This window comes from Myxocyprinus asiaticus, chromosome 39 (assembly GCF_019703515.2).
Source record: "Myxocyprinus asiaticus isolate MX2 ecotype Aquarium Trade chromosome 39, UBuf_Myxa_2, whole genome shotgun sequence".
In the NCBI taxonomy this organism is placed as follows: Eukaryota; Metazoa; Chordata; class Actinopteri; order Cypriniformes; family Catostomidae; genus Myxocyprinus; species Myxocyprinus asiaticus.
The window spans coordinates 24,286,545-24,301,192 of NC_059382.1; the positions used below are offsets into that span (position 1 = coordinate 24,286,545).

At 40.5% G+C, this 14,648-nt stretch overlaps 1 pseudogene; it reads left to right on the forward strand.

Annotated features, from left to right (window-relative positions):
* Nucleotides 1–4,746: 4,746 nt before the first annotated feature.
* LOC127429688 (uncharacterized) lies at nt 4,747–7,512 on the forward strand (annotated as a pseudogene).
* Nucleotides 7,513–14,648: the final 7,136 nt, after the last annotated feature.

Consider the following 14,648-nt stretch of genomic DNA (forward strand, 5'->3'; position numbering starts at 1 on the left):
CCTGAGAGCGGCCCATTCTTTCACAAATGTTTGTAGAAGCAGTCTGCATGCCTGGGTGCTTCATTTTATACACCTGTGGCCATGGAAGTGATTGGAACACCTGAATTCAATTATTTGGATGGGTGAGCGAATACTTTTGGCAATATAGTGTACCATGTCAAACTCATTTGACTTTCTTCAGGGGAACACAAACAAAGATCTCTGAAGGATACATGATGTGTGTTTGTCCATATAGTGGAAGTCAGTGAGGTTAAACACTTTCAAGATCCATAAAGGCAGCATCAATGTAATCCATATGACTTTTTTGGTTTTTGGTTTGTGTTCCACAGAAGACATAAAGTCATAAGAGTTTGAGAAGGCATAAGGGGTGAGAAGGCCGAATGACAAGAGAAATAGCATTTTTGGCTGAACTACTAAAATCATTTGATTAAGCTGAAAAGTAAACATAAACCAACACTCAGCTAATGTAAGCTGGTTTCTCTTTAAGACGAAGGGGTTCAATGAGACGTTTGCATTGAAACATGTAGAAAGTGATTTACTTGTTGGAGTTACCTACACTGAGTTTCTGCTGCGTGAGTGATGCCTGAGCAGCAGTTGAAGATGAATTGTCTCTCCGGTGAAAAATCCACAGGAATTCTCTGCCACATGGTTTCCCATGGAATCTTAAAAAATTAGGCTGGGTTTACTGAAATTCAGATTTCAGAGTACAGCATAATCTCAATATCTTGTGTCACAAATATAGCATATAATTAAGGAAGCTGACATCATTACATTTTGAGTAAAATTTGTTTATTTTAATGAGCAATATTTGCTTAAGCAAGGAATCTTTTTTTTTGAGTGTGGATGCTCAGAAAGTCATAAAAATAGGTTTGGTCGAATAAAGCAAAAAACACCGTATGTCCCATACCGCATTTGATTCGAATAACCTTATTATTCAGGGGGGTGATAGGGTCATTTTAACTCACCTGCCTGGATTCTACCTCCCTCATTCTTCTATCTAGATGCTCAGATAGTCATAAAAATAGGTTTTGTGGATTGAGACAAGCAACACTGTATGTTCCATAACACATTTGATTCTTTTGATATACACAGCCTTATTATTTAAGGGGGTAATAACTGGGCTTAGTAATTTTTACCCACCTGCCTAGATTCTGCCTTCCTATACTTTTCTGTATAGATGCTCAGATAGTAATAAAAATGTTTGGTGGAATAATAAATGCTACACTTTATGTTCCATAACACATTTGACTCTTTTGACATAGACAGTCTTATTATTCAAGAGGGTGATAACTGGGTGGAGTCATTTTTACCCACCTGCCTTGATTCATTCTTCTGTCTAGATGCTCAGATAGTCATAAAATAGATTTGGTGGATTGACAAGCAACACTGTATGTTCCATAACATATTTGATTATTTTGACATAGACTGTCGTATTATTCAAGGGCGGAGTCATTTCTTCCCTCATGCCAGGATTCTATCTCCCTCATTTGTCTGTCTAGATGCTCAGAAAGTCATAAATATAGGTTTGGCATATTTACAAATTCTACACTATAAGTCCTATAGAGCATTTACATTTTTTGGACATAGACAATCTTATTATTCAGGGGGGTAATACTGGGTGGAGTCATTTTTACCCACCTGCCTTGATTCATTCTTCTGTCTAGATGCTCAGAAAGTCATAAATATAGGTTTGGTATATTTACAAATTCTACACTATAAGTCTTATAGAGCATTTACATTTTTTGGACATAGACAATCTTATTATTCAGGGGGGTAATACTGGGTGGAGTCATTTTTACCCACCAACCAAGATTCTACCTCTCTCATTCTTCAGTATAGCTGCTTAGATAGTCATAAAAATAGGTCTGGTGGAATAATAAATGCTACACTGTATGTTCCATAACACATTTGATTATTTTGACTAACACGGCCTTATGATTCAGTGGGGTAATAACCGGGTGGTGTAATTTATAAATCTGCCTTGATTCTACCTCCCTCATTCTTCTGTTTAGGTGCTCAGATAGTCATAAAAATAAGTTTGGTTAATTGAAACAAGCAACACTCTATGTTCCATAACACATTTGATTCTTTTGACATAGACAGTTTTATTTATTCAACGGGGTAATAACTAAGCTGAGTCATTTTTACCCACCTGCCTAGATTCTAATTCCCTCAGTTTTCCTTCAGATGAGATGTTAAACTGAGGTCCTGACTCTCTGTGGTTATAAAAATACCAGGGCACTTTACGTAAAGAGTAGAGGTGAAACCCTGGTGTCCTGGCCAGATTCTCTCCATTGGCCCTTCTCAATAATGGACTCCTAATAATCCCCATCCATTAATTGGCTCTTTAACTCTCCTCTCTCCACCCCACTGCACTGTGGATGCCGCACACTGGTGGTGGTTAAAGAGATTCCCCTGTTCACTGTGTTAAGCACTTTGAGTGTAGTGTCAGAAAAGTACTATATAAATGTAACATTCACATTCACAGTCTTATTATTCAGGGTGGTAATAACTGGGTGGAGTCATTTTAACCCACATGCCTGGATTCTACCTCCCTCATTCTTCTGTCTGGATCAGGGCCGTCCTTGGTTAGGGGGGTCCATGGCGATCAAAATAGTCCCTCTCAAAGAAGTGTTATCTTGAATATTTCTCATGGTAAACACTCTCAAAATCAAATCACTAATTAAACTAATACAGAATTCTTTTCTCCATGGAAAACCTGTCTCACCAGTGCAAACTCAACTAAACATCAACCAAAATCACACAATCAAATCATTATCATCTCAAGTATATAAAAGACACACAATTTTTCATTTTAAACCAAAATTAGAACATGAATGAACAAAGAGAGGAAGAGGAAGTTTAAGACCATGAGGACAACACCAAAATGTATCCAATTAGATGTACTGTATATCCATGGTCTCCAGGGGATCACTCATCACCGTGTTTAACTGGACCACACAAAACAGCACTGTTTTTTGGAATACCTTTTTAGAAAGATTTTCAATAATTAAAGGAGTTTAATAGTAATTTTTTGATGAAATACATCTCTCTTTTACAGTAGCAGAGTAATTAAAAATGTAATTAACTGTCTTAAAGATAATTATAATCAGTCATAGTCTGTTCATAGCTAACTTTCTGTCCAGATAAAAAATATGCTTATAAAACATTGCTTTACCGTTCCTTAAAATGTTGGGAAAGATGTGTAGAGGTTAACTGATCCAATTTTTTGTCATTGTAAAATAGTGATAAGTAACATGAAGTAAATTGACAGGTACGGCCTGCAAAAGTCTTTCCCAGACAACTTTCAGATTATATGATTTTCCATAAACATTGGGCAATATTTTAGATAATATATATATAAAAAAATCCTGACTTCATTTCTAAAACATTCTGTCATGCTGAATATTAAACGTTGTGTGGACACAGGAATGTATTTAGAATTGTGAACCAAAAATCTAGTTTTTTGTTTGAAGTGAAAATGTAAAGTTAGACCCATGGGGTGATATGCCCCCCTCAGAACTGGGGCTGAAGACCAAATCAGCAAATGTTTTTACATTTCCCATGATAATATATCGGATGATGCATTGTGATCCTGTACATGCTAAACTTAGTATATCTAAATACAGCATGTTACAATAATAATAATAAAAAAGTAAATGCACATTGTTAGTAAGGGGGCATATTTATTAACAGCAGCAACAACAACAGCAATTATTATTATTGTTGTTGTTATTATTGTTGTTGTGGTTGCTGCTTTTGTTGTTGTTGCTGTAGAACTGGAAAGCCCCATGTTTTGTCCATGCGCCGATCATCATGGTGATGATCGGCCAATCAGGATTTTGCATCAGGTGCAAGGATGCTGTTTGCAAAAGAGGAGGTGCTAAGCGGTACCCCCGGAGAACCCCACATGCACGTACTTTATAATTAGGCTAGTGTCTTTAAAAATAACACAATTTAAACAACATTGCAGAAATATATTGATGACTGATGACATTTCTCCTGGCCGAAAGCTACAGTCATAATCATGTGACTGAAGGTGTTAGCATCTAGATGTATCTAGTAGTAAATCCCCTGGGGCACCAGTGACTTCCAGGAAAGGCTGGATGGCAACCAAGGAAGATTGGTGACTCTGGAAAGACAGATGACCTCTGGGAAAGACTAACGTGGGTGAGTGAGTGAGGCTAGCAACCTCATTCGCAGCACTCGCAAGAGGGCACCAGCGAAAGCTACAGAACGTAACAATGAGTAATACCCCCAGAGTCTCCTGAAAGGGGGGGGGAGGATGAGAGACTCAGTGGGATGGATACAATGGTAATGGCCACGGAAATCACATGAATAACGAGACGGCTCACCTAAACCACACTCACAGGGGAAGTGTTAGAAGTTAAGTGCCACTGTGGGAAGGTTTGCAAGAGAACAAAGGGACTTAATATACATCAAGCCAGGACCAAATGTGGAAGGGGGAGAAACAGAGGTAATGCAGTGTGGAGACACTTAGTGAGATGCAGGAAGACTCCAGTCAGGAAGCACCCCACAGTACAGGAGACCTCTTAGCAGCTGCTTCACCCCAAAGCCACAGGAGGGACTTTCCTAATGCCACCCCAGGCACCTAACCTGCGAGAGAGAAAGTGAAATGTCCCCCAGCGAATGACAACACAGGATGGAACCAACTAGACCAGGACCTTGACAGAGTTCTAGAGGGAACTCTGTTTAGCAGGAACAGCTGAGAGGAAAATTGACAGCATGACAACAATTGTCTTCAGTATGGCTAGAGTATGCTTTGGCACAGAGGAGAGAAAGTGCGTCAGTGGAACACCTGGAAAACGGTCAAACAGAACGGGGAGTGAGATCTTGCAGCTGTGAAGGGAAATCAAGACTCTCAATAAACAGTTCAAAATAACAAGTGCCAAAGAAAAGGAAGGCATAAAAGATCTGACCAGGGGACTTCGAGGGCAACTGTGCAAACTGAGAAAGGCAGAAAGGTCTCGGACACTGAGGAAGGAGAAGGAGGCCAAGCGAGCTCAGTTTATAAAGGACCCATATAGGTTCACCAAAACTTTGTTGGGTGAAGTGAGATCCGGCAGACTAACCATCCCTAAGGAAGTTGTGGAGGAGTTCCTCAAAGAGAGCCACAGTGACACTCTCAGGGGCCAGGCTTTAAATGCACACCCAAATGTCAGCAGAACTGAAACTCCTGAGGAAGAGCTCAACACCAGTGAACGAACATGGAGAGAAGTCCAAGGAATTGTACAGAAAGCCCAATCAGCATCTGCCCCAGGACCAAGTGGTATACCTTATAAAGTACACAAGAGATATCCGATGTTACTCCGCAGGCTATGGAAACTTTTGTGGAGGGTATGGGCAAAAGGCATCATCCCACTCTCCTGGAAAAGAGTAGAGGGCTGTTTCATACCAAAGGAAGCAGTCTCCTCTGAGATCAGCCAGTTCTGAATCATTTCTCTCTTGAGTGTCGAAGGAAAGTTCTTTTTCTCTGTCCTGGCCAAAAGGATGACTACCTATTTGGTGAGGAACAAGTATGTTGATACATCAGTCCAGAAGGGTGGCATCCCAGGCTTCTCTGGGTGTTTGGAACATACCGGTGCATAGGAGAGCAAAGGTAAACTAACAGTAGTCTGGCTCGATTTGGCTAATGCATATGGATCAATCCCTCATGACCTTATCAACGCAGCTATGGAACACTACCATATCCCTTACCACATCAGGGGAAGGATCACCAGCTACTTTGGAGGATTTAAGTTTTGGTTCAAGACTGCCCATTTTACAACTCAGTGGCAGGACTTGGAAAAGGGAAATGTAACGGGCTGTACTATCTCCCCCATCTTGTTTATCATGGGAATTAATCTGCTCATAACAGCGGCAGGGAAGGAATCCAGAGGGCCGTTAATGGAGTCTGGCACCCGCCAGAGGCTTTATGGATGACCTAACTGTAACAACTTCAACCCATGTACAAGCAAGGTGGATCCTGAAGGCACTTGATGATGTGGCAACATGGGCAAGGATGATCAGAAATGGGACAGTGACCAGCAATTCCAAATCAAAGTCCAGGGGGAGGTTATACCATCAATTGAGGAAAACCCAATAAAATGCCTAGGGAAGTGGCATGATGCCCCTCTCACCAACAGAAGCAGCATATCCAGGACAGAGAAACAGGCAGATGAATGGTTGAGAAAGAGAGTGGGATCAGGCTTACCAGGGAAGTTTAAGGCCTGGCTCTTCCAGCATGGTCTGCTACCAAGACTCACATGGCTACTGACAGTTTATGAAGTGCCTATGATATCAGTGAAAGGAGTCGAGAGGCGAGTGAACAAACACCTCCGCAGGTGGCTCTGAATTCCACCAACCTTCACGTCAGTACATCAGGTCTGGACAAAGTGCAGGGCTGTGATGATGTACAGAGACTCCAGCGATGAAAAGATCAGAGGTGCAGGTGTCACTACAAGATCAGGACACAAGTGGGCAGCTGACACATCAGTGGCACAGGCAGAAAGCATGCTGAAGTTGAAGGACATCATTGGGAACCTGTGCATGGGGAGACAAGGACTTGGAACTACCCACTTTCAGCAATGGGGGAAAGCAGACCCAAGGCAGAGAAGAGACATGATCCAAGCCAAGGTCCTACACCTGGAGGAGGAAGGGGGAAGGTCCAGGGCCGTGGAACTTGGAGTACAAGGAGCCTGAACAAAGTGGGACCTGCCAAAGTGGAAGATCACGTGGCCTGAACTTTGGAGACTGGAGCCCTTTCGCATCTCTTTCCTGCTCTGATCAGTGTAAGATACTCTTCCATCAAACCTGCGCAGGTGTGGAATGAGGCAGAACCCAATGTGCAAGCTATGTGGAGGGAGAGGCACGTTGGCGCATATACTGGCAGGGTATAAGACTGCACTTAGCCAGGGAAGATACAGATGGCGTCATGACAAGGTCCTCAGAGCACTGGCTGACATCTTGGAGCAGGAGAGACGGAAAAAGCACCAGACCCACTTGAGACCGGCTCCATCCATTCAGTTCATCAGGGAGGGGGAGAAGCCACCCTCCTCCAAGAAGACCAAGAAGAGCCTCCCGCTGGCAGCACAATCATGGGAGATGAGGGTGGACCTGGGAAGAAAACTGCAGTTTCCCGAGGTCGTCCAAACATCCCTGAGGCCTGACATGGTCATATGGTCTGAGGAGGTAAGGAGGATCATCCTGATTGAACTGACGGTCCCGTGGGAAGACGGATGCGAAGAGGCCTCAGAGAGGAAAGCCACCAAGTACCAGGACCTGGTCCAACAATGCAGGGACAAAGGGTGGCAGGTCTGGCTATTTCCAATTGAGGTTGGCTGCAGGGGGTTCCCTGCACAATCTGTATGGAAGACGCTCACAGCCCTGGGAGTAACAGGAAGGGAGATGAAGCCAGCTGTACACAGGTTGGGGAGGCAGCTGAAAGAGCCTCTTGCTGGCTCTGGAATAGGCAGTGTGTTGAGCTGGAAGCCAGGAGAAGATGGGCAGTGACTGGCCATCACTGCCGACCCGCCAACTGGAGGGAATTGTGGTTTAGGGTCGAAACCTCAGATAAAAGTTGGATGCCAATTGATGACATCCTCTCCTGGACGAAAGCTACAGTCATAGCAAGTGACTGCTATGAAGGTGTTAGCATCTAGATGTTTCTAATTGGAAGATTTAGTTTCAGGACTGTTTTTTTCTCTAAATCGCACAAAGTATTATGGGAAACATCAGATTTGTTCTACTCAGGTGTTAGCAGCAGGACGTGGAGAAAATGAAAAAAATATGTTTCCATTGTAACACATTTACAAGCAGGGGCGGATCTACCGGGGGGGCAAAGGGTGGCAAATACCACCCTTAGAAAAAGCACTGATACCCCATCTGCCACCCCAACATAAGTATCAAAATGTATTAAATATAAATATAAGTATATTATAGTTGATGTTGATATTGTGTGGGGGTTTATTCATGTCAAACTGCCTAAACTCTCACCAAACGCACAAATGACTACAGACCCATAGCGTGATTTATTACAGCAGCAACCAATCCTATGATTGTTTACAGCAGCTGCAGCGACCAATCACAACATCGAGCAATCGCCTACCTACTATTGCAGTGCATGTACAGTGTTTGGGCTCTCGCCAGGTTGATGAGCTTATTTCCTCAATAACAATGACCACATGGACAAATACATTGAAAAAGGTAAAAGATTAATTTCTCAGTATTTTCCAACTATTCACTGAATGATTATTTGATACATCGCTGTAATTTATGGGTTGAGATGGATGAGACATGTTCTCACCACTTTTTGAAATAGCTTTTGCAGGTATGTGTATAATCCAGATGAAACATCTCCAGTTCTTGACTATGAGATTCTATTTCATCTGTGTGTGTTTTGACTGGCGATCCGGTGCTGGAATATTTAAGTGGCGCACCGGTGCACAGTGTGTTTCCTCCTTATATAAAATGTGTTTCATGGCTGGGTTGTGTGATGGGAGATGGTCATTTGTGAGCTGTGTCATCTCATTCGTGGGCACTCATGCCCATATTGACTTTTGTCCGAGTGTTTGTGGTTGTCGCTGTCTGAATTTCAGAGTTTGCTGGGGGTTTTTTCATATACAGAACTGTCAATAAATATGTCTGTGTTTCTGCTACTCTCATCTCCCCGCATCTGTTATTGCATTTTATTTTTAAAGTGTAACACCCATCCACTGACATACAGATGAAATCTTGTTTCATTAAAATACAATTTTATATTTGGATGAATTAGAATCCAAAACCTCTAGATCAATCAGCCATGTTCTTAATCAATGTGCTGATCTATGTATTCATCTACAGACAAACAAAATTCCAAGACTGATAGTGGCAGATGTAGAGATGAAATAACCATATTATGTAAAATATTTGGGTGCTTGAATCAGTTATTAAGAATGACTGTTGATCAAAACAGGTAATTTAAAATAATTTTACTGTGCATAACATAATTAATATTCAAGAGTTTTGCAGCACTGCCTCCCACAGTACAATTTCTGTACAGTTTATTTTTATTTAGACATAAATTTGTGTTAATCTTCATTTTCAAATGGTTTATTCCAGCTGAATACTACTGACTTTATTAGCAGAATAACAAGGGATATGCATGCATTTTCCATCTATGGGTACACTTAACAAAATAAAAACATTTGGCCTGCATAAGGTGGTGACGTTTAGTCCAGATTGCCAGTTCTATATGTGAAGCCTTATTTTTTTATAATGCAAATATATATATATATATATATATATATATATATATATATATATTATGTTGGCAAATCAGTAGTAAAATGGTTACCATGTGGTTCCTGTGGGAATGCAGTTGTATTGCAAATTAAAGGACATTTTTAATTTGATAGTGACTCCAGTTAATGAACTAGTACTTGTTGCAATGAAGCTTGGTACTGTAATCCATAAGAACTACACATAGGCGCTTGCTTTGGTGTTGCCACCCCTCATTGTCTGTATGTCACCCCCTTGCCACTCCATAAAAAAAATAAAAAAAATTCTGGATCCACCTGTTTACATGGTTTTAAAAGTATAGCCAGGTTGGTTGGCACTTTTTATTCTTTGTTGAATATCTTTGGTGGAACAAACGTTAAGATATCCCAACTAGATGCAAATGAAAGCTTAAGTTCTTTGGTCAAAAAACAAACGCACAGAATTATTATTATAATGCATTATTTTATGATATTGGCTATATGTGTATGTATGCAGAGTTATAAAGTTTATAAAAAAGTGTGTATGAATGTTATAAATTGTTAACAATTTTTTATATACCCAATGTGCTTTTGACATAGAAAACATTAAAAGTTTTGTTCAACTTTACAGATTTTAGCATTTAAATGCCCTGACAGAATCAATCAGAGTAGGTCAAAAAGGTGAAAATTTAGATGTTACGCTTTTGTGAAAGTAATTATAAAAATATCAGAAATTAACTATGTGCCAAACAACCCGATCCCCCATACTTAGTCACTTTTGCTGTTTTTTTTTTTTTTTTTGGTCTGTAGAATATGGATCCTACAACGTACCGTCATATTGTGACATACAAAACAGGTGGTGGGTATCCTCGAGGGTTGTCCAAGGATCAAAAGTCAATTTTTTTTTAAAAAGCTGATGTTTATGACATTGAAGGCGAGTGATAAAACATTATAATTTTTAAACCTCTTCTAATATAATATAGCAACATATTAGGATAACATTTCAGTTAGGCTTTCTTTTTATTAATTATTATTATGTTATACTTGATTATTTACAAGGTTTATTCTACATTTTTTGATGCAAAAGAACCTGAAGGAGGTGTCTTGTTTCCCATCCCCCTGTGTTTCATATGTTGGCTTGATTAATTGTAAAATGTCATGTGGTACTGATTATACATTAGACGACAAAAACTGTAATCAGTATAATCCAACATATTACACATTTAAGGCAATCTACAGGGTGGCCCCCCAAAAACGGGGCCAATATGTTTGATTGCTCATATCTTAAACCCTGTAGTTTGATCACTTTTTTGAGAAAAATACAGAGCACAGAGGATTCCCCCTGCTGAACATAGGGTAGACTGCAGTTGCAACGGAGTACAGTTGTAACACTGTGAATATTTCCCTTCTCATGCAAGTATATGTCATTTTCAGTATAAGCACAAGAAACATGGTAGCAAATACTCCTACCATTTTGTTAGCTTTAATTCAGTCAGAAAGTTTAGATAAGCAAGCAAGATTAATAAATGAATGAATGAATTGTCTGAAAGCCAGACAGACAGATAACCTTTATACGATAGACAGACAGATAGATAGATAGATAGATAGATAGATAGATAGATAGATAGATAGATAGATATTTTTTTTATTGCAGATATGTTCATGTTACAGGATGCCTCATATCAGGGTTAGGAGTATCTCCAACTGATGAATTATAATTGTTACATATGCAAGCATTAGAAATATTTGAAAACAATCACAGAATATAAAATGTGACAGTATATTTCACTTTAGATAGGCCTAATGTGTCACATCTACACTGTACTCCCCATCTACACTGGACTCCCCCTCTCACTCCACACTTAGTTCTCTCCCCCCCCCCCCCCCCACGGATTACTAATCACTTACACCTGATCCCAATCCATCACGCAATCACCTCCCCCTTATAAATACTCACCCTGCCACTCCATCCTTGTCTAGTCTCCGCAAGGAACTCTCAGACTCACCTGCTTGCCTTGAATTCTTCGTGAAGCTACATTAGTTCCCTCGAATTCCTCATCTTCTATATTCCAAGGTTTCATCTTCTTCCTTCGACCTCCTGGAGTGGCGATCCTTCCGCATTCTCCCTGGAAACACGAACTCTGTCATTCCAAACTAAGTTACCAATCTCTCTTATAACTGTTGACTTACCTGAAAAGTATCTTCTTCAATAAAGCTCCCGCTACTGGGTTCAACCTGTCATCTGTGTCTGTGTGTGTCGTGACATAATGCCTTATTTAGCACATTATAAATTAGTGTTACAACTGTCCTGGGGTAGTGTTACAATAGTACCCAGAATGGGGACAGTTGTAACTAATGCGCTCATATGCCCATTGTGAAAAATAGGAACTATATATGCAGGTTTTGACATTTATTTTGTTGGTAGACATATAAAGACATCTCATATAATTCTTTTTTTATTTAGGTAGGCAGTAGAAAGTTTTACAGCTGTACTCGGCCTGAACTGTACTCAGTCTGCCCTACTGTATGAACACTTTAGGCTCTTGCTCGGACAGCTCTTTGAAAATTTAGGGGCACAATCACTACATTACGAACAAATGTATTGCCGTCGCCCGATAGAAAATGTAATTAATGTGTGATCATGTAAATGATGAAAAAACAATCACACATATTTACATTTTAATGCATTTACAACAAGGGGAAAATGGGTTAAGATGTCCACTGAAGTGGTTATGGTCCTTTTCATATGAAAATCAGTAATTTTTCCAACAATTGTTTACAGACAAATTGTTTCACTTTTAATTGACTATATCACAATTCCAGTGGGTCAGAAGTTTACATACACTAAGTTAACTGTGCCTTTAAACAGCTTGGAAAATTCCAGAAAATTATGTCAAGCCTTTAGACAATTAGCCAATTAGCCTCTGATAGGAGGTGTACTGAATTGGAGGTGTACCAGTGGATGTATTTTAAGGCCTACCATCAAACTCAGTTCCTCTTTGCTTGACATCATTGGAAAATCAAAAAACATCAGCCAAGATCTCAGAAAAAAATTATGGACCTCCACAAGTCTGGTTCATCCTTGGGAGCAATTTCCAAACGCCTGAAGGTACCACGTTCACCTGTACAAACAATAGTACGCAAGTATAAACACCATGGGATCACGCAGCCATCATACCGCTTAGGAAGGAGACGCATTCTGTCTCCTAGAGATGAACGTAGTTTGGTGCGAAAAGTGAAAATCAATCCCAGAACAGTAGCAAAGCACCTTATGAAAATGCTGGAGGAAACAGGTAGACAAATATTTATATCCACAATAATATGAGTCCTCTATCGACATAACCTGAAAGGCTGCTCTGCAAGGAAGAAGCCATTGACCCAAAACCACCATAAAAAAGCCAGACTAAATCATACTGTGTGTGTGTGTGTGTATGTATATGTGTGTGTATATATATATGTATATATATACATTAATAAAATTATATATCTTTTATCTTGATGTAAACTCTTCTTCTTTTTACTCAGGTGGCTGAATGTGTGGCATGCCAGGCTGCCAAAGCATCAAAGTACAATTTACACTTATAATACAAATTCACCTAAATGTAAAATGCATTTTTGGTTTGTAATAACAGATCAACAAAAATGTGTCCAAAATTCTGGGAATCAAAAGGAGTTTGTGCTCATCTTATCATTCCCAGACTAATGGTCTTGTTGAAAGGATGAATGGGACAATACAGAGGTACTACATGTATACATAGTATTTTATACAAAGGTACTTAAATTTAAAATTTCTGTTAAATTTGCCAATAAGAAAATGTATTGTGGGCATTTCTAAAGCTGTAAATAGCATTTGTAAGAACTGATAAACCTAATGTAATATTTGCAATATGGATGTCCTCTGCTAAAACTAATTTTAATGTAATTCAAATTTTTAAGGGCTCTCTGCAAATTGGTCTAAAAAAACGAAGCAGTAGGATAAAAACATTGATGCAGTCATGTTCAGACTGAGGACCAAAAACAGATGACCACGAAGTTTTCTCCATTTTATATGATGTTTGGTCGAGAGGTACGATACCCATCTGAGGTCCCCGAATATTATAGGGTGGGTGTGCATCGTGTATTGTTGTTTTGTTTCATTTTATGTGTATTTTTTGCATTCAATGTGAACTTAGCTACATTAATTTATTGCGATGGGCAGATATTTTAAACTAGAAATAATTTCTTTCTTTCCGATTGACAGAACTGTTGAAGCACTCATGGGGATTGAAGAAATGACAGAGGGTGTCCTGAAATTTGATGAAGGTCTTCAAACTGCCCTGAACCACACTGCTCAGGTCCAGAAACAGTTGACTAAAAAAGACAAAAAAAGAACACAAATTAAATTCTCTGTGGGTGACAGGGTGTGGAGGATGAATGTCTGGAGCCAGCAGAGAAAAGGAGGAAAATTGGATCCAAACTTTCTAGGGCCTTACACAATTAAATGTGTAAAAGGGAAGAGTGCTGATCTGGCAGATGAGATGAGAGGGGTCATTTTGCCAAAAATCAATACTGACCACTTAAGATTGCATACTGAGGAGACTCCACGCATTCCTCACTAGATTGTGTCTGGGAGATCCACAGCAGAATCTGCATCACCCGCCACCTCTGCAGCATCTGTGTCATCACCCACCACCTCTGCAGCATCTCTGCCATCACCCACCACTTCTAAAGCTGCTACATCACCTGTCACCACAGCTGCATCTGTGCCATCACCCACCACCTCTGCAGCATCTGTGCCATCACCCATCACCTCTGCAGCATCTCTGCCATCACCCACCACTTCTAAAGCTGCTACATCACCCATCACCTCTGCAGCATCTGTGCCATCACCCATCACCTCTGCAGCATCTGTGCCATCACCTATCACCTCTGCAGCATCTTTGCCATCACCCATCACCTCTGCAGCATCTGTACCATCACCCATCACCTCTGCAGCATCTGTGCCATCACCTCTGCAGCATCTGTGCCATCACCTATCACCTCTGCAGCATCTCTGCCATCACCCACCACTTCTAAAGCAGCTACATCACCTGTCACCTCTGCAGCATCTGTGCCATCACCTCTGCAGCAACTGTGCCATCACCCACCACCTCTAAAGCTGCTGCATCGCCTGTCACCACAGCTGCATCTGTGACATCACCCATCACCTCAGCAGCATACTGTATGTGCCATCACCCACCACCTCTGCAGATTCTGTGTCATCACCCACCAACTTTGCAGTACCTGTGCCATCATCTATCAGCTCAACAGCAATTGTGGAATCACCCACCACCTCAGTAACAGCAGAACAGCACCACATCAATAGCAGTTAATCAGCAACAGGAGTAACTACAGTTATAAACCAATGTAAGTCAGAAATCAGACTTAGTCACA